This window comes from Schistocerca gregaria, chromosome 7 (assembly GCF_023897955.1).
Source record: "Schistocerca gregaria isolate iqSchGreg1 chromosome 7, iqSchGreg1.2, whole genome shotgun sequence".
In the NCBI taxonomy this organism is placed as follows: domain Eukaryota; kingdom Metazoa; phylum Arthropoda; class Insecta; order Orthoptera; family Acrididae; genus Schistocerca; species Schistocerca gregaria.
The window spans coordinates 345,314,302-345,336,606 of NC_064926.1; positions in this window are offsets into that span (position 1 = coordinate 345,314,302).

The window sequence follows — 22,305 nt, forward strand, 5'->3', positions numbered from 1 at the left end:
AGACAAGGTCTGCTGGAGAAAGGAGGCGGCATGGGTTACATCATCAGGGTGGTGGTAGGTGAAGGGGTGGCTATCGACCTGGGTGGACAGGGTATCCCAGTAGGCATTTCAGTTGGCACGGGAATAGTCATGGATGAACTTTGGGGGAGGGTCATTACGAGGGTCGGGGTGGGGGCGACGACCGTCGGAAACGGTGAGGAGGACAGGGAGATGGTCGCTACCAATAGGCTCCAGGACATCCACCGTTATGCAGCCTAGGAGGTAGGGGAGGAAAGGATAACATCAGGAGTGGAGTTGGATTCGGGACGAGTGTGCTGGGGGATGGGGATGAAGTCCCCTTGAAGGGAGGAGAGGAACCGATGCTACCGCCGTACCTGGGCGGCGGAACGACTATGGATGTTCAAGTCAGCAGCGATCACGTAGGAGGAGAAGGTACGGTCAGTGTGGGAGAGGAAGTCGAAGGGAATAGGAACGTTAGGGCGGACATAGATGGTGGCGCAGGTGACGGTAAGGCCAGGGAAGAAGAGACTAAGGATCAGGTGTTCGGTGGGGTCGGGAATGAGAGGTTGGAGCCGAACTGGGATCTGGTGGTGGTGACCAATGGCAACTCCGCCACGCGCAATCAGGAGGGGATTATCGGAGCGGTGAAGGAGGTAGGGTGACGTGTGGATGGTGTGGTGGGGTTGGAGGAAAGTTTCATTGAGGAGGAAGGCATCCACGCGGTGGGTGGCAAGGGTGTGCAGGAAGAGCTTCTTGTTGGTGGGAAGGGAGCAGATGTTGTTGAAAAGGATATGGTGCTGTGCACCATGACACGGATTTAGACAAGGGTGTCAATACAGGAGAAGGTGAAATGGGCCTTGTTTTTGGAGTAGGTGGCATACATTTTTAAGTGGAAAATGGAACAGGCGGTGAGGGAGACCTGTTGGAGGGTGTGAGGGCGCCGGAAAGGGTGGACATTTTGTAACACACTGGTGAGGCACCTGAAGATGTCCTCAGCGGTGGGGGGGGGGGGGGACAAAGGAAATTGCCAGAAGGGGTGGGGGCGTCCAGAGGACGTACAGGTACAGTGAGCTCAGGAGTGGTCGGATGGGGTCAGGCTTTACACTGTGGGAGTAGGTGGGACGGGGGAGATTGCAGGTATTGCAGGAGGGAGGGGATTGTGGGTTAGGGGACTGCCAGATGAAGTGGGCTTGTCTACAATGCGGGCAGGTGGGGGCCTCGTGGCACTCAGCTGTTGGGTGTGCTTTATAGCGCAGACACCTCTGGCAGCGCATGGATTGACAAGGGGAATGGGAGGGGTCGACCTTATAGCGCTGGTTGAAGAGGAGGGCACCCTCCTTCAAGAGACGGTCAATGGAGGGTGTGTCCTCAGAGAAAACCAGCATAAGGTGGGTGGGGCCGGCCCGAGTTGAAAATGCGGCGGACCACCCGCACCTCCAGTGTGGGTTGCGCCTTGTTCTCCACCAACACCTCCTCCTCCGTGATCAACGGACTGAGCCGAGTGATCACGGCGGTGAGGGACAGCAGGTGATGCGGGGGTTGGGGTTGGCGGGTTGTAGATGGAGCGGGGGTGAGGGAAGTGTTGGGGCCAAAATGGGTGATGGGGAGGCGGGAGAGCATGTCAGTATGGAGGGTAGGGCTGGGGAGGAGATGAGAACGGAATCCCGTCTGGGAGTGAGGAGAGAGATGGGGCACCAGGGACATGTTGACGGAGGAGGAGGGAGAGATTCCGGGCCTCGAGAAGGGAAGGATCCGGACAGGAGAGGAGGTATTTGTATAAAGAGGGGGAGGAGGAGGCGGGGGGAGCAGGGGCAGTTGGGGAGACATCCATGGCATCCTGGGAGAGGGAAGGAGGACGGGGCGGGGCGTTTTTGGGAGCGGAGGAGGTGTCGGTGCCACTAGGGCGTTTAACGGCGGCAGAAGGGTGGGTGGTGATATGAGGGATGGGAGTTATAGGGAGGTGGCTGGAACAGGCAGGTCCCGGCGTGGACGCACAAGACGGCGCTGGAGATGGTGTCGGTGATGGCGACGCCAGTGGCAGTGATGGCGAAGGCGATGGGGGGAGTTGGGCGTGGGCAGTGGCCCCACAGGCCACCACCCTAGCTGGAGCTGCAGTGACAGGCTGGGGGAATGGGGGGAAAGGATGAGAGGAAGAGGAGCGGGAGGAAGAAGCTGGAGAGGGGGCGACAAAGAGCGAAGGCGAAGGGAGAGTGAGAAGAGGAGGGATGGAAAGAGGGGGGGGTGACTGGGCACACCATGTAATGGTGGTGGTGGCGCCAGAGGGGGACGTGTAAACTATGGCTGTGTTGGTAGTGGTCGTAGTGGTGGTGAGGGCTGACATGACGACAAGGATAAACAAAAAGACACAGGACAAAAAGGAAAGGAGAAGAAGAAGAAAAAAACTGGGGACAGACGAAGACGAAGACGGACGAGGACCAGAGTCCCACGCTGCTGGCGCGGAAGCTGAAGCTAACGCCGACGAAGACTGGCAGGAATGCCGCAGCTGCTGCTGCTGCCGCGGACGGGGCCGGAGCTGCTGCTGCTGCTGGAGGGCGGGCTGGCTGGCTGGCTGGACCGCTGCTGCTGGAGGGGTGGCTGGCTGCTGCAGGCTGGACCGCTGATGCTGGTCGGTACCGCTGCTGCCGGCCGGGACCGCTGCTGCTGCTGCTGCTGCTCGGCTGGGCCGCTGCTGCTCGGCTGTATCGCTGGCTGGCTGGCACCTGAAAAACTAGCGCTTCGATTAGTGCTGGAATGGCACAACCGAAGGGCGGTAACCTTGCGGAATACCGCCGGAGAGTGAATTCTGCTTCCGCCGATCCGCGTATTAATATGTAACGCAGCCAATGAGATTGCTGCTAACGTAGAACCTTTTCTCCTCGCGGATCACACTCTCGCAGTAATACCTGAACGTGCGAGGTATTACAACGAGTGTACAGATATCCGATTAGTCAGTCTGCATTAGTCCGTACCAGTCTGCATTAGTCTGTACCAGTCTATAGTCAAGTTTCAGTCTGCGCCTAATAAGACTATCATATTCCTGTACATAGCCATGAAGATAAATGTATAGACACATTGTCAAGTATCAGAGATATGTGAGAATAAGATTAACGTACACTGACCAAAGGAACTTCAGATTGTCAATTTAGGTCACCGCCAATCTGCTACTCTAAGCGTGCAAGTGGCATTTCTATCGTCTGACCTAACGGCAGAAGATAAAAACGCCACGATAAGACCACGAGACATATTGGTGACACTCGCCTACTTCGTTAGAGCGACAAGTCAAATAATATGATGCTGTGTGTACCAAAGGTTTTACAGTACGCACACCACACAGACCCAACTGGTAAGGGTCCCATACATACGAATTAACGTATTGTAAGCAATTTCCTTTCTTCAAGGACTGTATCGTTTCAGGATTCTACCAATAAACCTCAATCTAGAGTTCGCTTTGCCCGTTACTTGTGTAATCTGATCATTCCATTTGAGATCATTCGAATAGACACACCCAGATACTCAACGGATGTTACCGCTTCCAAAGACTGGGCATTTATTTTGTACTCGTACATTAATGGGGAATTTCGCTTTGTTATACGCAGTAGGGTAGACTTACTAATATTGAGAGATAACTACCAGTCATTACACCACGCATTTATTTTCTGCAGATCTTCATTGATTTGTTCACAACTTACATGTGATATTACTTTCCTGTAGACTAGAGCATCATCCGCAAACAGTCTAATGCCGCTGTCAATACCATCAGCCAGGTAGTTTATGTAAATCGTAAAAAGCAGCGAACCTATTACGCTGTCCTGGGGCACACCTGAAGTTACGCTTGTGTCTTTTGAAGTCAGCCCATTCAGGACGACATACTGCTCTCTGTCTGCTAGAAAACTTCCTATCCAAACGCATATGTCATTGGATAGACCGTAAGCGCACACTTTTTGGAGCAAGCGACAGTGCGGAACTGAGTCGAACGCTTTTCGAAAGTCGAGAAATATGGCATCACCTTGGGAGCCGGTATCTAGATCCCGTTATATACCATGGACAAAGAGGGTCAGCTGTGTCTCGCATGACCGCTGTTTCCTAAAATCGTGCTGGTTTCTGCAGATGACCTTCTCAGAGTCTAGAAAGGTAATTATGTCTGAACACAAAATATGTTCCATGATTCTACAACAAATCGATGTCAGTGAAATTGGCTGGTAATTATGTGCATCCAATTTTTATAGATTGCTATGACCTGGGTCTTCTTCCAGTCCCGTGGAACTTTCCGCTGTTCCAATGATCTCTGATAGATGATGGATAAGAATGGTGCTACATTTGTGGCACATTCAACATATAATCTTACGGGGATACCGTCTGGGCCAGATGCCTTCCTGGCATCTAAGGATCTTAATTGTTATACAATCCCAGATACACTTAACACTATGTCGGCCATTCTTGCGTTTGTTCGATAATTGAAATGGGGGATGGTGCTGCAGTCCTCTACCGTAAACGAGTTTTTGAAAGCTAGGTTTAGAATTTCGGCTTTCTGTTTATCATCATCCGTTACATTACCCGTACCGTCAGCAAGACGCGGACGTAAACTTAAAATTATTAACATATTGTTGCAAGCAATTGAGACAGACAGGACAAAAAAAGTTAAGATGTTAAATGTTTTGAGAATTTCGTTGTCCCATATTCAGTCTAGAAACCGACTACTATTTTGAACTTCCACATGGCGTGAACTTAAAAGGCGGCCCCCTCGAATATTTGAGTGTTTGAATATCTTTTAGTTTTACATTGAAGTTTTTTTGCAGTTGTATATGTTCTGATATATCAGGATAAATGAATATGAAGTCATGTGGTCCCATTCGCGTAATTTTAATATCCATGCAATTTTCAGTCATTGCTAATTACAATTCAGTTAGGGCACACCAACTCTTTTACTTGAAAATTGGTAAGGTAACCAACCTTTCATTATTATTTTTTAGTGAGTGCTGTTTGTCTTCACAGTCCTCAAAACGTCCTGAAGAAATCATGGTAATGTTATTTACCAAGATGTGAGATTCAGAAAATTGTGATAAAATGACAAATCGTACTAATTTTTTAATAAGAGAAATTTTCAGGTACGAGATAGTAAAGAAATGCAGATAGAAGAGGTAATAATTTTTGTTTCATTGTGGTTCTAATGACATCTAAAATTATTAGAAATGTTGCCTAGAACCGCTCGGCCACCCAGGCCGGCTAGACCCGCTTCGAAATGAGCTACAGTGACTGGCAAAGTTGTGTATGGACAGTCGCGGATTACAAGCTCGACTTTCGGCGTTTGCTATATCTCCCAATCGAGAACGTTTGGAGCATTATGGCCAGGGACCTCCAACCAGTCGGGACTGAGATAAACTAAAGCGCCAGTGTGGCACAATTTCTCTCTAGAGGACATCCAAAAACACTATCGATGAATGTCAAGCCTAATAATTGCTTGCATAAGGGCCAGAGGTGGACCAACACATTATTGACTTGCTCAATTCTGAAGGTCTTTCTAATGAATAAATCATCCAGATTTTTCTGAAACTGTACATATACATCTCGTCTGTCGATTTTTTTCCCCTATTCAGATGATTCCTTCCTGGGGCGTCTTGTTTTTTTCTTTTTTCTTTTTCCTTATAGTGTGTTTGTCTTGAATGAATAATGTATTTCAAAATAGTCAGAAGTTATTAAGTGAGAAATGTATACAAAGATTGTCTTATTAGCCCTATTTATTGCAGACATACGTTAGTGCAGATGATAAATTGGTGTCAGGTAGTACGAATTTACAAGAAACTGTATTTTTACGTCCAAATAAAAACTATACGTTGCGAAGTTCCATCACGTGTTGAAGAATTATTGTTAGATAAGTAGAAACGTTTCTTCGTAGCTGATGATCAGCTTAAAGTGATCGTGTTTTACGCAGACGCTAAGGCTGCTCGCCTGGCAGACCTGCAGTTCGGTGAGCAGTAGCGGCCGCTCAGTCTGACGCACGGATCCTCGCCTTTCTCGCGCGACCGGAGTTTGTTGCCAGAGTTCCGTGCCCCCACAGGGCGTGCGGCAACTCTGTCTTGGAACAAAGTTCTACGCCAACTGGAAGTTCCCTGCTTTGCTTTGCATTCCCCGCATTTATTTCATTAATAGTCAAATACTTTGCTACCTGTTGGCCGAGAGCAGCATTAAGGTATATTTCAAGTGGCGCCTCCTTTATCTTCTCCCGGTGGAAATTCTGGAATTCTGGTACATTCCTTAATATATCCTTCCTCTGCCAAGTGCAACACGTGCCCCTTATAACGTGGATTGATCACATGAGATCAGTTTGTTAAACGCTCAACGTAAGTGCGTGACTCGATAGCAATCTCAGAGGATGTAAGTGCTATGTGACTTTCAGAAAGCGTTCAACAGTTTAGTTTTCCGCACTGCTGCATAATGAAGAAAATACGTGCGTACGGAGTACACAGTCCATCAAGATAGTTACGAGACTTCTTTTATTACTGTTGTATAAGAAACGTCACCGCAGTAACTACTTTGGCAGCTTGAACTAACAACTGTAGACACCAGATGAGCACTCGACCAGTTATCTGCGAGCAAGCGGGGTAAAGTAGCGAACGCGCGGCCTGTGTTATTGCGTCACGAAAGGCAATGGAGCGGCATCCCCAAATCAAGTTTTCAACAGATTCTCTAATATGTTTTGAAGATGAGGAAAGTGTGTTCAAAGTTTGTCCTGCTGACATTTACTCCTGAACTAAAACTGTGACGAGTGGACGCCTGCCGCGAATTGACTGAAATGGAAAATTTGAACAATTCTTTTCTGGAAAAAAATCGTTGCGGGTGACAAATATACCACAGAACGACAAAGCATATAAATTCACCTGAAGGGTCAACGCGTTCACTACGTAATCAACATTCAAGCCAACATTCAAGCACAAGTTGAACATCCGAAATCAGAGATTTTACGTAGCTGTATGAACAGTTAATCCAGTGTCTAAAGATCTTTGGATTGACAAGGTGACGGACCAGCTATGTGATCGGATTCATGAGTTCCTAGGAATCAGGAAACAGCAATTGGTTCATAATGGAACGAACTATTGAAGCCTACAAGTAAGAATGGGCGTAGGCCAAGGGAGTGTTATAGGACCGTTCTTTGCCACAGTATGTATAAATGATATAACGGACAACGTTGGAATTTTTCGCAGATGATGTTGTTGCATACGGATAAGTCACAGTGGTAGAAAATCGCAGCGAATTGCCACAAGATCTGCACAGGAAGCGACGCTTCGTACATAAATTGACAGTTCATCCCTCGACATAAACAAATACGATTTATTGCTCGTAAATAGGTATAAAGACCAATGTTATTGTAGGACACACGATTTCAATAATAACACTGGAAGCAGCTATATCCATAAAATGTGTAGGAATATGCGTAAGCGCCGGCCGCGGTGGCCGTGCGGTTCTAGGCGCTCCAGTCCGGAACTGCGCTTCTGCTACGGTCGCAGGTTCGAATCCTGCCTCGGGCATGGGTGTGTGTGATGTCCTTAGGTTTGTTAGGTTTAAGTAGTTCTAAGTTCAAGGGGACTGATGACCACAGCAGTTGAGTCCCATAGTGCTCAGAGCCATTTGAACCAATATGAGTAAGCAGGTATTGAAAGTACAATGACCACATAAAACGGATCGCAGATAAGGCAGATGCTAGCCTGAGATTCAGTGGAAGAAGTATAGTTCACCAAAAACCAAGAGAGGCTTTCTGCATCATTGTGAGGGTTTCTGTTAAAATTACGATTTCTAGAAGAGTCAACCAGTTTATTGTTTCCTCCTACATACATCTTGATATAAGATCATGAGATTTGTTCTTACCCTCACAAAGGCCACACAGAAATTCATATAAAATACAACACTACTATATCCATAATTTTACAAAAAAAAGGGAAACAATTCATACGCCATTCTCACAAAGGAAGAAATGTATTTGACAGGCAAGCTCAAAACATAGAGTCGTTGTTCCTGTCAACAAAAATGTTCATTGATATGTGAATTCAAAAATATAATGTGATTATGCAGAAAAGCTGAGCTAGACCATGTTATGTGTTCACATATGCTATCAAGTGCTACTGTAAAAGTCATGTTTATTGGCATGGTAAATTATACCTCAATGTCATTGTTTTGCAGGGGAAACATAAAAAACAATAATTACGACAGATTTGACAAATTTTATCTTAAATTATACATGATACTTATTCTGAGAAATTACGATTGTGCTCAAAATATTACATAAGCATACTATCTGTACATGTTTTCATGTGTCACTGTAGAGAAATCTGTTGGCACGGAGAAACATGCCCCTCAGAAAATGACTGATGTTGTGAAGATCAAATTATGGAACTTTACATAAAATTACTGCTACATGTGGTATGCATGAAAACAGGGTCCTCATTTGGAAGAAATTACAGGAAAAAAACACGAAATCAGATAATTACATAGATCATTGAATTTCATTAATATAATCTGTGATCAATACCATTATAAAATAAATAAAATTGCTACAATCATTCTGAGGCATAACGCAGTTTATGTCCTACTCTCTTTTATTTCAGAACACCTTTCACACACCTATCACATAATTATAGTAGGGAAGGGATTCGAATAGGCTCATCATGTTTCGTGTCTCTTCTTATCGTGAAAACTGGGAACACAATCTCACAGAGTGGAAAATGAAGTGAAAACGTGGCTTTCGCACAGTCGGTCTCATTAGTCCCATAGAAAGTTACTCCCAGGCCATACAAAATGGAAGTCGTACTTTCATCGACCACGCCTCACAGTAATTTTTGAGAACATTTCTCGTGAAGAAACAGCGGTCTGTCTAAAAGTATTTTAAAATTGAACTGCACACGGTCTCGAGGGCAGAAACATTTATTTCGATAGGAATTGGTTTCGGCCAGTATTTGAGTATTCTCAGACCCTCATACCATGACGATAGACGGTGGTGGTGAATGGAACGAGTGTAGTAACTCCACGGCCATCTTGGTAGTACCTGAGGACGGTCAAATACTTACCGAAACCGGTTATTATCGAAATAAATGTTTTTGCAATCGATACTGTCTGTAATCCATTTTTAAAACGTTTCACTGTATTTGAAGATAGTAACTTGTTCTCGAAAGAATAGATACCATTGATGACTGTGCAGCTTCTCTAGAATAAATGATAATTAATTGAAACCCTGAGTTGGTGGACAAATATCTATTAGGAACATTACGTATGTAGACAGTGGACAGTTGGGAATGTAGGTCTCACGGGAAGCGTCCAAGGGATAAGTCCCTGCAGTCGCGCTATTAATCTGTTTCCTTGTTGGCTTAGATGGATAGAGAGTCTACCATGTAAGTAGGAGATCCCGGGTTCGAGTCCCGGTCGGGGTATATATTCAGCTGTCCCCATCGAGGTATGTGAACAACACCTGTCGGCAGCTGAGGGTTTCGATTAATTATCATTTATTCTAGAGAAGCTGCACGGTGATCAATGAATCTATTCTTTCGAGAACAAGTTACAATCTTCTTATATATTTAAATGGCTACCCGGCTATTGACCTTTGTCTGTGCGAATGAGCGTAGAATGCCCGAACTCTTACGTGAATCGTCACCGTAGTGGGTGCGAGTAATGAGTGGATGAGCAAATATCTGAGGAACATCACGTATGTAGATTGTGGACAGTTGGGAATGTAGGTCTCACGAGAATCGTGCAAGGGATAAGTCCCTGCAGTCATGCTATTCATCTGTGTCCTCGGTGGCTCAGATTAATACAGCGTCTGACACGTAAGCAGGAGATCCAGGGTTCGAGTCCCGGTCGGAGCACACATTTTCAGCTGTTCCCATCCAAGGATATCAACAACACCTGTCGGCAGCTGAGGGTTTCAATTAATTTTCATTTACTTCAGTGTATTACTGATCACGAAAGTCTTCAGTCCTGCAATTTACGGTGGACCACCTCTATCTTGTCTAGGAAGAATGTCTCAAAGACTCCATCTACCACCACTCACTACAATCGTGTCCATGAGTTCTATGTACAAAATTTCATGCACTGACAAGTACTACTCCCTCTGGATAGGTACTGGAATACAATAATTGTTATTCCTGATCTGATGAAACGTCTTTTTAGTATTTTAAAGAATCAAGCTCATGTAGTTAAAAACTGATGGCACAGCCAGTCAAGTAGCATTCGCATTACACACATCAGCGTTCATGCTAAGATGCGATATAGTTGCGTACCAACACATGGCCAATAAATGCCTCTTGCCTTTATAATAATCATCATCCCAGTGCGAGCCTGTGGACCACCTAGAAAATGTTGTCCCGTTACAAAAAGAAAGTTTTTGAACCAGTTCTTCTCTGCTTGACCACAATATTCATAGAAGCAATAAGTTATGCACACTAACCTACAGCGTGACATCATAGGTTGTTCCCGTGGGCAAAGTGTCTATTGTGTGTCGCGTCCGTGCATTGGGATTGGAGGACCCATTGGCGCATCAAAGCTGCAGGTACCGTCCTTCCGCGGCTGGCTTTTCGCTGTATGGCTGACTTTGCAGTAGGAGGAGTAGCGACAGTGTCACAGAGGAGGCGTGTGAGTTACCTCGCAGATGGCCCGGCTGAGGGGGCTGGCTCATAGCATGTATAGCTACGCTAATCTGTACCCAACTGAGGTGGCCTCTATGGGAACCTACGCTGCTGTTCTCCGAGAAATTTGCGCCACTTGTCCATCACAACTTGAAATGCCTCTCAACAAACAAAAACAACAATTAATCTATTTACGAAAAGATATATTTATATAGAATATTCAAACAAGCCTTCATCACACATCACATAGCCGGGCGGTTTGAGGCGCCATATCACGGATTGCGTGGCCCCTCCCATAGAAGATTCGAGTTCTCCCTCGGGCTTGGGTGTGTGTGTTGTTCTTAGCATAAGTTAGTTTAAGTAGTGTGTAAGTATAGTGACCGATGACCTCAGCAGTTTGGTCGCTTAGGAATTCACACACACACACACACACACACATATATATATATATATATATATATATACACACTCACACATCACACACTTTACTGAGTTCCTTTTTATAATCGTATCTGAGAGCTCTTTAACCCGATCTCTCGCTATCCCAAAGGCACATTCCTTTATAACTATTTATAAACATTATTTCAGCAAGAGAAGTTTTCCATGGTATTCCTATAAGTTTCTTTCCTTTACGTAAATAAAATATTTCAGCACTCAGTAAGTCCATCTCTATACAGATTGTTGCGGGACCTCGGCTGTTCAATATAAAACGTCGAATCAAACACCTTCAGCCGTATAAATTTCCAGTTGTTATTTTATTTGAGCAACCCTTTTCAGCGCCACATTACGCCATCTTCAGTCTCCCTGACCGACATTTAGGAAGAGTCCCACGTCTGGTCCACTCAAAATTGGGACCAACATTCAGTGATTGTTATATGTAGATTTCTGCTGAACACAGCGATCCCTTCGATCATCAGCTACCGTCACTTTCCCTACTCAGGATGTTGAGGCTTCCCCCACAGAACAAACGATGGTTACAAAACCCGCACAATAAACCGACTAGTATGCATCTCATCACAAGACAAAATCACAAGACAACAAACTACCTACCAACTCCAACATCGTATGATGCCTGACTTATGCTGATGCAAGTGTGAGTCATGTCTTCCTTGCACATTTCATACTAAGCCATAACCACAGACTACACTACCAACTTTATAATACACTGCATGCCTGGCACAATTATTATTTGTTTCTTACCCTCTTCTAGATATACTTAAAAGATATACGTAACCACAGACTACATTACCAACTGTATAATACATCACATACTTGGCGCTATTATTATTTGTTCTTTACTCTCTACTAAATGCACCATATCAGCAGCTAAGAGATATACCTAATCATACACATAGAGATTCGTAATCTACATATAGTCACAAGCAAATCACAACTATTACTACAGAAAAATATTAAAATTACATAAAAAATTAAAAGAAAAAATTCATTATCATGACCTTGCTGCCTTAGTGTATTACTCTTGGATCTGTGAACACTCAGCACAAACTGCATATATTATACGGTTAAACACAATGTAAAATAACAAACTCAGTAATAACATTCCACACTGAGATAACTACAGTTAACATAAACCTGACTATAGACTATATTTCTTTACTTATAATATTCTATTTCTTTTGATGTACCATATTTTTCCTCCTTGACACCTTCTCAAATGACTCTGAGCACTATGGAACTTAACATCAGAGGTCATCAGTCCCCTAGAATTTAGAACTACTTAAACCTAACTAACCTACGTACATCACACACATCCACGCCCGAGGCAGGATTCGAACCTGCGACCGTTGCGGTTGCGCAGTTCCAGGCTGAAGGGCCTAGACGCTCGGCCACAATGGCCGGCACACCTTCTCAACAGAGCTGTGTAGTGTTCCATTACCTCCTTTCTGCATAACTGTTGTGGTGTTGAATTAATTTAGTTATTCTGTATAAGTCAGTGCAGATTGCTGTGTGTGGTTTGAAACCCGTGAGCAGCCGTCAGTTGTAATCTACAGCGATGATGATGTAATGTAGCAGTTTAAATTCTGAATATTGTTTTTGGAATGCCACGTATATTTTGAGAGCAAGTAAATGAGTCTTAAATATATGTATCGTGACTTATTCTCAATACGCAGGCAAAAAGTTGTTTATTATTAATGGAAACATTACGCTCTTTTTCAATGAATGAGAATGTGACATAACCTGCAAATATCCCAGTGATAATATAAAGCGTGAAATGATTTCTTTTCCAAGAAAATTAATCTAATGTTACGCAGAAAGAAATAATGGCACAAATACCTCAGTATTCTTGAAATAAGTGCAAATAATTTTTTCAACTCTACCTCTTTCAGAAATGAGTTAACTTTTAATCCTTTGGACTAACTGAAAATATTTTAAACCAGAGGTGAAGCCTCATGTAAGCCTTGCGGTGTTAAATCTCTGAATATGTTTTGTAATCAAAAACATTAACTGACTTTAATAACGAAAACTGGCTGTAAAAATTAATAAAAGCACTTAGAATTGTTTTCCTTTGCAAGTGAAGCTCGTAAACACTGATATATTTTTTAGTACACGTGAAGGCTGACTCAATGCCACCGAAACAGTCTAAGCCAGATGGGCAATCGACAACAATATTATTATTATCTTTAAATAGACTTCATGTCAAGGGAGAGGTATTTTTGAAAGGAAACACAAGATACTTTCAATTAAACAATATAGAGGATGAGTCATAAATGAGGAAAAATATGTCGTGAAAATTATCACACACTGAGCTACAAACATAAATTCGTTTTCCGCATGTTCCTATGTCAATAAATGACAATGCAATTGAATGGTAAAAATCTGGAAATATGAAGTGGACTTTTGGGTGTTACTGTTCGCCGATATTGGCCAAGGGGACAGATCGGCAACAGGGCAAACATGCAAGTGTTGTAGGTAGTTTAGCCGCTCACGAGAAGGCGAGGCATGTGGCGTCAAGCGATTGTCTGCACCGCACTGCGAGCAATGACAGCGTCCATATCCATCTCGTACCGCTTACGCTGGCCGGTATTGTGTATCGTGGCTAGTTGTCATAGGGAAAGGAACGTGAGAAGGGGCTGCACTACTGTACAGGCATGTTTTATAATTTGGTTGTTGTTTCCCAGACTTTGCATTTAAGAAACGAGTACGTAGACGCAGAATACAAAATACAACTACACAGGTATGTGGCAGTTCATACAAACGAATACAATACAACTGTACAAATCGAATCTAACATAGAAACACATGACCAGAAGCTGCAGTGGCGGTTTATAAGTACTGTTCGAAATGATGGCCACGATGTGTGTTGCAAAGTTGAACTTTTCGCTGGAAGGATTGATGAACACGATCCTACACGTCTGTATCTCTTTGCATAATATCACGGGCGTGTTGTATTCTGAGTCGAAGGGTGTTGACATCAACAATCTCCCCTTCATAAATCACAGATTTCAGATGTCCCCCACAAAATGAAATCCAATGGATTCAAGTCTGGCGATCTTGCTGGCCATGTTACAAGGCCTCCAAGACCGATTCATTTCGAAGGAAAGGAATCGCACTGTGCTTCTGAAGTGAGCGGGGGCACCATCATGCATGTACCACAGGTTCATACGAGAGGCCAAACTAACGTCTTCCAACAATTCCGCTAATGTACCATCCAGGAAACGCAGATACCGTTCTCCTGTAAGCCTTTGTGGTAGCACATGTGGCCCTACGAGACGGTGATCAATAATACCATCCCCAGATATTGACACCGCATCGTTATTGGTACCCTCGTATCACTGTGCTATGGGGTTTTCTTCCGCCCACTCGTGACGATTATGCGAATTCACTATACCCTCCTTCGTGAAATAGGCTTCGTCGATGAACAGTATTGTTCGTGAAAAATACTGGTCATCGGTCTGACGCCGTAGGATACGTTGCAGAAGTCCAACCTCCTCTGGTAGCCTTCCGGCAATAATGTCTGTACCTTTTGCTTACGAAATGGATGGTAATGGTTTCTATGGAGTATTCGCATAACAGTAGATTGTGACATTCCGATCTCAGTGGCGAGAGACCTGGTGCTCATTGTTCGGTCCTCCGCGACGGTTTGTAACACTTTTTCTTCGCCATCGGCACTGTACGTCGACGGTCGCCGACGACCACTAAATCCTGGAAGTGCTACACATGCACCATACTCACTCAAGTGCCTGTCCACAGAGTAAAACGTTTCTTTCGGATGGAAGGCTCCGGCTAGGAAACCTCTCGTGATACAGTTGCCTTGTAACGTCAGCTGTCAGCTCTTCCATCTACAAGCCCGTAGGTGAAGTGGATGTCGGAGTATTCCTCGTTTGTGGAACTTGCCACGGTACTGTAGTAACACTGCGACGCGGCCGTTAGCAGCTGTCGACACGGCGAGTATCGGGCAGAGTGAGCATCGCAAAGGTGTTGTAAACAAGTCATACATGCCGCGGTTTTAATTCCGCCGTTGACCACTCTTTCCGCTTACAGGACACACATTCCCTAACATGGTACTGTACACTCCGTTCACGTCCGCAACGTGTGATTCAAAAGTTCCGATACAATTTCACATACATTACGATGCGATTTGTTCTTTCTCGTATCTTTCAAACGATGGCAGATACACGTCAGCTCACTGGTGTGCCATGTGTTGTATCTATGGGTGAATGACATGTCATGATCGTGAGGATCGGCCGTATCTCTTTCAATGGTTAACAGGTATTTTTGTTTTACGTACACAGTACACCGAGGAGAACGAAATTAACAACGGTGCGTCACGTGTTACGCATAGCAGCATGCGGTCCTCGACATATTTTTCCTCATTTATCACTCACCCTGTGTTGTAACATACATCGATCCACAGGCGAGAGAGAACAAGCGAAAAACAGAACAAACAGTGGGGAACAACATGGCTCTTGTGTATATACAGTAAATACACTTGAAATATAGTATTCTTTGAGATTAATGAAAAATATTGACAACATTTGTCACACAATATTATCAGACTTGACGGAATGACTTATAATATTACAGACATTATTTTCTCTTTTTACATTTCATTCATATCAGCCGAATAAATCGCGTTTATGATACATTTCTTAACCCTTCAAAACTAATATGCAGTGGCACGGTACCTGCTAATTGTTTATATTATCGCTCAGTCTTCATTTCTTCACTCAGTTCCTTGGAACCCCCTTTTTATTCGAACTCACTCCAGTATTTCTCGAATCGGAAGTCCGCAGTTCTAAAATTTCCGGTGGCACATCACGATCTCTCCTCTCCCATACCTCGGAAAGCCACACTCATAATAACAAGGTCTTCTCTGAGACAGCTCCTGGAACCACGGTTGTATCTGTTACTGTTCCTGCGTATTGATAGCAAGGATCCCAACCTTCCGTCTATGACTGTTTCACGTTGGAAACGATGAGGCAGCTTCGTCAAGCATATGCTATCTCCTCTGGACCACGCGATGAATGAACAAAGATATTTCCGCTATTTAGCAGTAAATTGCTGTTCATTTATTTCACACAAGCATGATTACACCTTTATAGATATCCTCTAATGCATGTTCCAAACGTTGCAAAAAAAATTTGCCTTGTTATGTGACATTTCTGGTCTTATAAGCCATCTGTCGTATTATAGGATATGAGTACACATCGAAAATAACTATATCTGGCACAGAAATTGTACCGTCACTTCCTTGTTTTGTGTTCACAATCTATTGAAACTCATGCAGTGCTCTCCTACTCCTCCTCTACATCTCTGATTCTATTTAAGTTCAAATAGCCACTAGACATTTCACTGTCGTCTATAGCGACAGGACAAGTGCGCTCGGAGTCCTCATCTAGATGGAGGGAGAGTCACTTAACAGCAGTGGTTACCAACTCCAGCTAATCTGAAACTTTAATTGCTTCCTCTCATCATTGCTTTTGTGCTCAGAACTTCATGAACACTTTCTGTAGCAATTTAGATTACTCCCAGGTGATTTCACTTACGATTTAGCATATATAAATTCGGTCAACTGGCACAGCACCATTTCGCAAAGCCATCTTTCCTTCCAAAATTATCTTTCCTTTTGTGTCATCGCTCTTCGGACTGGTTCGATGCTGCCTGCTGTGAATTCCATTTCTGTGCCAAACTTTTCATCTTACAGTATCAATTGCACTTTATACCTTCAATTATCTGCTGGTTGCACTCCAGTTTTTGTCTTCTCCTATAGTTGTTGCCGTCTACAGCTCGCACTAGTACGATGGAGTGGTGGCTTGAATGTCCCCAAAGTCCAGCGTAGACATTCACTGAGCCTTAGCGCTCTTGCTGAGTGTAGTTGTGCTTGGACTTGCCCGCAATTATCTTCAGACCTCTGATGACGATTGTCGCCATGGCAAGAAGGCGGAAGTCCTAACAGCGACACAGACGAAACCCAAGGGATTGTCCCACCACGCAGCCAGTAAAGCAGTACCCACACTGCCAAGGAGTGTCGGAGCAAGATGCCTTTCTCCAAAGTCGAACAGCTTGCAGTCAGACACATTAGTTCATCCACGGAAGATCTCCTCGGTCACCGTTGTGACCGGCAGCAACGGCAGCTCACAGGGTTGAGTTCCCGCCTCCCTTCCCCACCCAACACAGGGAGATGGTTGTGGACTCGTAGAAGTAGGGCCGCGCGGAATGGCCACGTGGTTACAGGCACCATTTCACTGACGTGAGCGGCCCCTCACGCCGGAGGTTCGAGTCCTGACTCGGACATGGGTGTGTGTGTTGTTCTTAGTATAGGTTAGTTTAAGTTAGTTTAAGTAGTGTGTAGGTCTAAGGACCGATGACCTCTGAAATTTGGTCCCTTAAGAACTCACACACATTTGAACATTCGTAGAAGTAGACTCCAAACCTGCGACAGCTGGCAACACTCGGTCATGTGATAACAGGTTATCCTGCAACTAAAGCAGCTGGAGTTCTGTCGGTATCAGTGGTGCAGGCGGAATGACCAGATACTGGACACTGAGTGGATTGAAGAAGAGCATTATACAGGGTGCTCCATTGATAGTATATCTCACGAAATAAGCATCAAGCGAAAAAACTACAAAGAACGAAACTCGTCTAGCTTGGAGGGGGAAACCAGATGGCGCTATGAATGGACCTCTAGATGGCGCTGACATAGGTCAAACGGATATCAGTTGCGTTTTTAAAAATAGGTACCCTCATTTTTATTGCATATTCGTGTAGTACGTAAAGAAAAATGAATGTTTTAGTTGGACCACTTCTTTCGTTTTGTGATACATGGTGCTGTAATAGTCGCAAACGTATAAGTACGTGGTATCACGTAACATTCCGCCAGTGCGGACGGTATTTACTTCGTGATACATACCCGTGTTAAAATGGACCGTTTACCAATCGCGGAAAAGGTCGATATCGTGTTGATGTATGGCTATTGTGATCAAAATGCCCAACGGGCGTGTGCTATGTATGCTGCTTAGTATCCTGGACGATATCATCCAAGTGTCCGGACCGTTCGACGGATAGTTACGTTATTTACAGAAACAGGAAGTGTTCAGCTATATGTGAAACGTCAACCACGACCTGCAACAAATGATGATGCTCAAGTAGGTGTTGTAGCTGCTGTCGCGGCTAGTCCGCACATCAGTAGCAGACAAATTGCGCGAGAATCGGGAATCTCAAAAACATCGGTGTTGAGAATGCTACATCAATATCGATTTCACCCGTACCATATTTCTATGCACCAGGAATTGCATGGCGATGACTTTGAAAGTCGTGTACAGTTCTGCCACTGGACACAAGAGAAATTACGGGACGATGACAGATTTTTTGCACGCGTTCTATTTATCGACGAAGCGTCATTCACCAACAGCGGTAACGTAAACCGGCATAATATGCACTATTGGGCAACGGAAAATCCACGATAGCTGCGACAAGTGGAACATCAGCGACCTTGGCGGGTTAATGTATGGTGCGGCATTACGGGAGGAAGGATAATTGGCCCCCGTTTTATCGATGGTAATCTAAATGGTGCAATGTATGCTGATTTCCCACGTAATGTTCTACCGATGTTACTACAAGATGTTTCACTGCATGACAGAATGACGATGTACTTCCAACATGATGGATGTCCAGCACATATTTCGCATGTTGTTGAAGCGGTATTGAATAGCATATTTCATGACAGGTACATTGGTCGTCGAAGCACGTTCGCCGGACCTGATCTCCCCTGATTTATTTCTGTGGGGAAAATTGAAGGATATTTGCTATCATGATACACCGACAACGCCTGACAACATGCGTCAGCGCTTTGTCAATGCGTGTGCGAACATTGCGGGAGGCTAACTACTCGCTGTTGAGAGGAATGTCGTTACACGTATTGCCAAATGCATTGAGGTTGACGGACATCATTTTGAGTATTTATTGCATTAATGTGGTATTTACAGGTAATCACGCTGTAGCAGCATGCATTCTCAGAAATGATAAGTACACAAAGGTACATGTATCACACTGGAACAACCGAAATAAAACGTTCAAAAGTACCTACGTTCTGTATTTTAATTTAAAAAACCTACCTGTTACCAACTGTTCGTCTAAAATTGTGAGCCATATGCTTGTGACTATTACAGCGCCATCTATCACAAAGCGAAAAAAGTGGTCCAACTAAAACATTCATATTTCTTTACGTACTACACGAATATGTAATAAAAATGGGGGTTCCTGTTTTAAAAAACGCAGTTGATATCCGTTTGACCTATGGCAGCGCCATCTAGCGGGCTAAGCATAGCGCCATCTGGTTTCCCCCTTCAAGCTAAACAAGTTTCGTTCTTTGTATTTTTTTTCGTTTGACACTTATTTCGTGAGATAATTGACCCGGTCACGGACAATGGACCACGCTGTATAGTTGTCGATGACATGATTCATCCACATGGGTGACCGAATGTGCCCCAGTTTTCCGAGCCTGTTCCAGCTCTTTGCTGGAATAATGTTTAGTTTCAGAGCTTTAGAGCGTTCTTTCATGCAAGGTTTGCAGCTTTTAAGGTTTTTAGGAGTAGTTAAACTGCACTACCCCGTTAATAGAATATAGTTCGTATCTTTTGCAATGCTGTCATGATGCTGAATCAGGCGTTCCTGACACTCCCTTTCGTGCAGGAGTGGCAGTGTGTTCCTCATCTGCATTACGGACAGTCGCGCTGGATGTAGTACTGCACAGCTCAAAAATTTTATTCTTTGCTCTAACACATAGTGTGCAACACAATGACATCCATCCCTTCTGCCTTATGTGATCTCAACTCTTCCAGGTACTTTAAATTCTGATTCTAATACTGGATGCCCTATGTCTTCCAGATCGATTGCAATTTCTTCTTCTATCACGTCACGACACAGGTTCTTCCCCTCATAGGGGCCTTCAATATAGTCACTCGGCCTATTCGCTTTTTTTCTCTGCGTTTAACTGAGGAATTCCTTTTGCATTCTTAATGTTACCAATCCTACCTTTAATTTTACGGACGAGTGTTCTGACCTTTCTATATGCTGAGTCAGATCTTCCGACGATCATTTCTTTTTCGATTTCTTCATATCTTACCTGGAGCCATTTTGCTTTGCCTTTCCTGCCCTTTCTGTTTAATTCCCTCCTAAGTGATTTATATTGCCTTATTCCGTCCCTCTCTGAGCATTTTTGTACTAATATGTATCATCTATCAATTCAATTACTTCTTCTGTTAACCGCGATTTCTTCAGTTAGCTTCCTTGTACGTATATTCATCTGTCCAACACGTGTGATTGACCTTTACATAGACGTCCACTCCTCGTCAACTGAACTGCCTACTGTGGAATTCCTTAGCGCAGCGTCGACATCCTTAGCGTCTCATGATTCGTCAGCACTTCAGTATCCCACTTCCTTCCACACAGATTCTCCTGGATGATTCTCTTCAACTTCAGTCTACTCTTCAGCATTACTAAATTCTGATCTGAGTCCACATGTGCTCTTGGGTACGCTTTAAAATCCAACATCTGATTTCTAAATATCTGTCCCAAGACGCAATCCAGCTGAAATCTTATTGTGTATCTAGGTCTTTCAAAAGTGTAACTCCTCCTCTTGCGATTCTTGAACAGAGTATGCACTATAACAATCTGAAGTTTATTGCACAAACTCCATCAGTCGATCTCCTGTCTCATCTCTACTGCCAAGCCCGTACTCTCCCTTAAGGTTTTCTTCTATTCGTTCCCCACAACCGCATTTCAATCCGTCAGAATTATTAGATTTTCATCTCTCTTTATTACCCGTTCAATGTCCTCATATACTTTCTCTATCTCTTCATCTTTTGTTTGCGACACTGACGCGTGTATGTGAACTATCGTTGTCGACCTTAGTTTGCTGTGGAGTCTGATGAGCACAACTCTGTCGCTAAGGAGTACACTGTAGTTCACTCTCTGTTCTACGTTCCTACTCATAACGAATCTTGCTCCCGTCGCATAATTTTGTGCTGTTATTGATACCACCCTGTATTTGCCTGCCCAGAAACTCTTCTTTCCATTTCACGTCAATCGACCCCCCCTCACACCACTATATTTAGTTTGAACTTTCGAATTTACTATTTTATATTTTTATAGATTTCCCATGACGCTCCAGTTTCTAACATTCCAGCCTCCGACTCATAGAACTTTACACTTTTGTTTGTTTTTCAGTCTTTGGCTCATGGTCACCTCCATAGGCAGTTCCCCCGACGATCCCAGTGTACACTAATCTGGAATCTATTGCCATGGATATCATGATCCTTTTCAGTTACAGGCAACGTGTCCTGTGTATGCACATTATATGCCTTTCCGTTGTCTTTGGCATCCTCATGCCGCAGACCATTGCTGATTCTTCCGGTTTATGGAGGCAGTTTCCCAGTCCAAGGACTAAAGAGTGCTCTGAACCTTATCCACTCCTTCGTCGTCTTTGACAAGCCGTTGGCAGAACCAGATTGACTTCTTATGCCAGACATCTTCGGTCGCTAATCCTGATGATTTTTGTTCAAAATTTAAGCAACGGTTGTATTCTAAACCGGGGCCCAGGACGTTCTAATTATTAGTCAAGACCCTACCCCTCCACCTCTGACCTAACTTTACTTATTCTTCCCAATTTCTTTCACGGTGCTCTTCCTTTCAGAAATATACACATGTAATTTGGCATAATGCACCTCAATTCTTTGTCCTACCTTACTCTCCGTATTATTCGGGTTCTTTTTTCTCCTGAGCTCTGAGCTTCAATTATTGTTTCCTAAGTTCTCCCTCTGCATCTCGAATTGCGGCGAACACAAATATAACCGGCATGCTTGCTCCCGACATTGGTCCCAAGCATGCGGGTTCAAGGAACTCACCCTGTACATGCCGTGTCGGTCCGACCAATGCCACTGTTGAGCACCACTGTCCCTTTCTGTAGGGGTTTCCAATGGCCTCGTCTCTTGTGTAGTTGTGAGTCCTGGTTTCGAAAACTGCGCCCCAGCTCCATCTAATGCATTATGTTCTGCATCGAGTTCTGAAAACAGGTCGACAGTGCTCTCAATGGCACTCATATCAGCGCTTCCTCCTCGCTCATTATCCTTCTAGGAAAAGCTTTTAGTTTGAGACCGACTGAATCTACGCATATCCGAGCAGAAAATAAGGTAACGACCAAACTTAGTTGGAATTCTTAACTGAAAGTGTTTCCCCT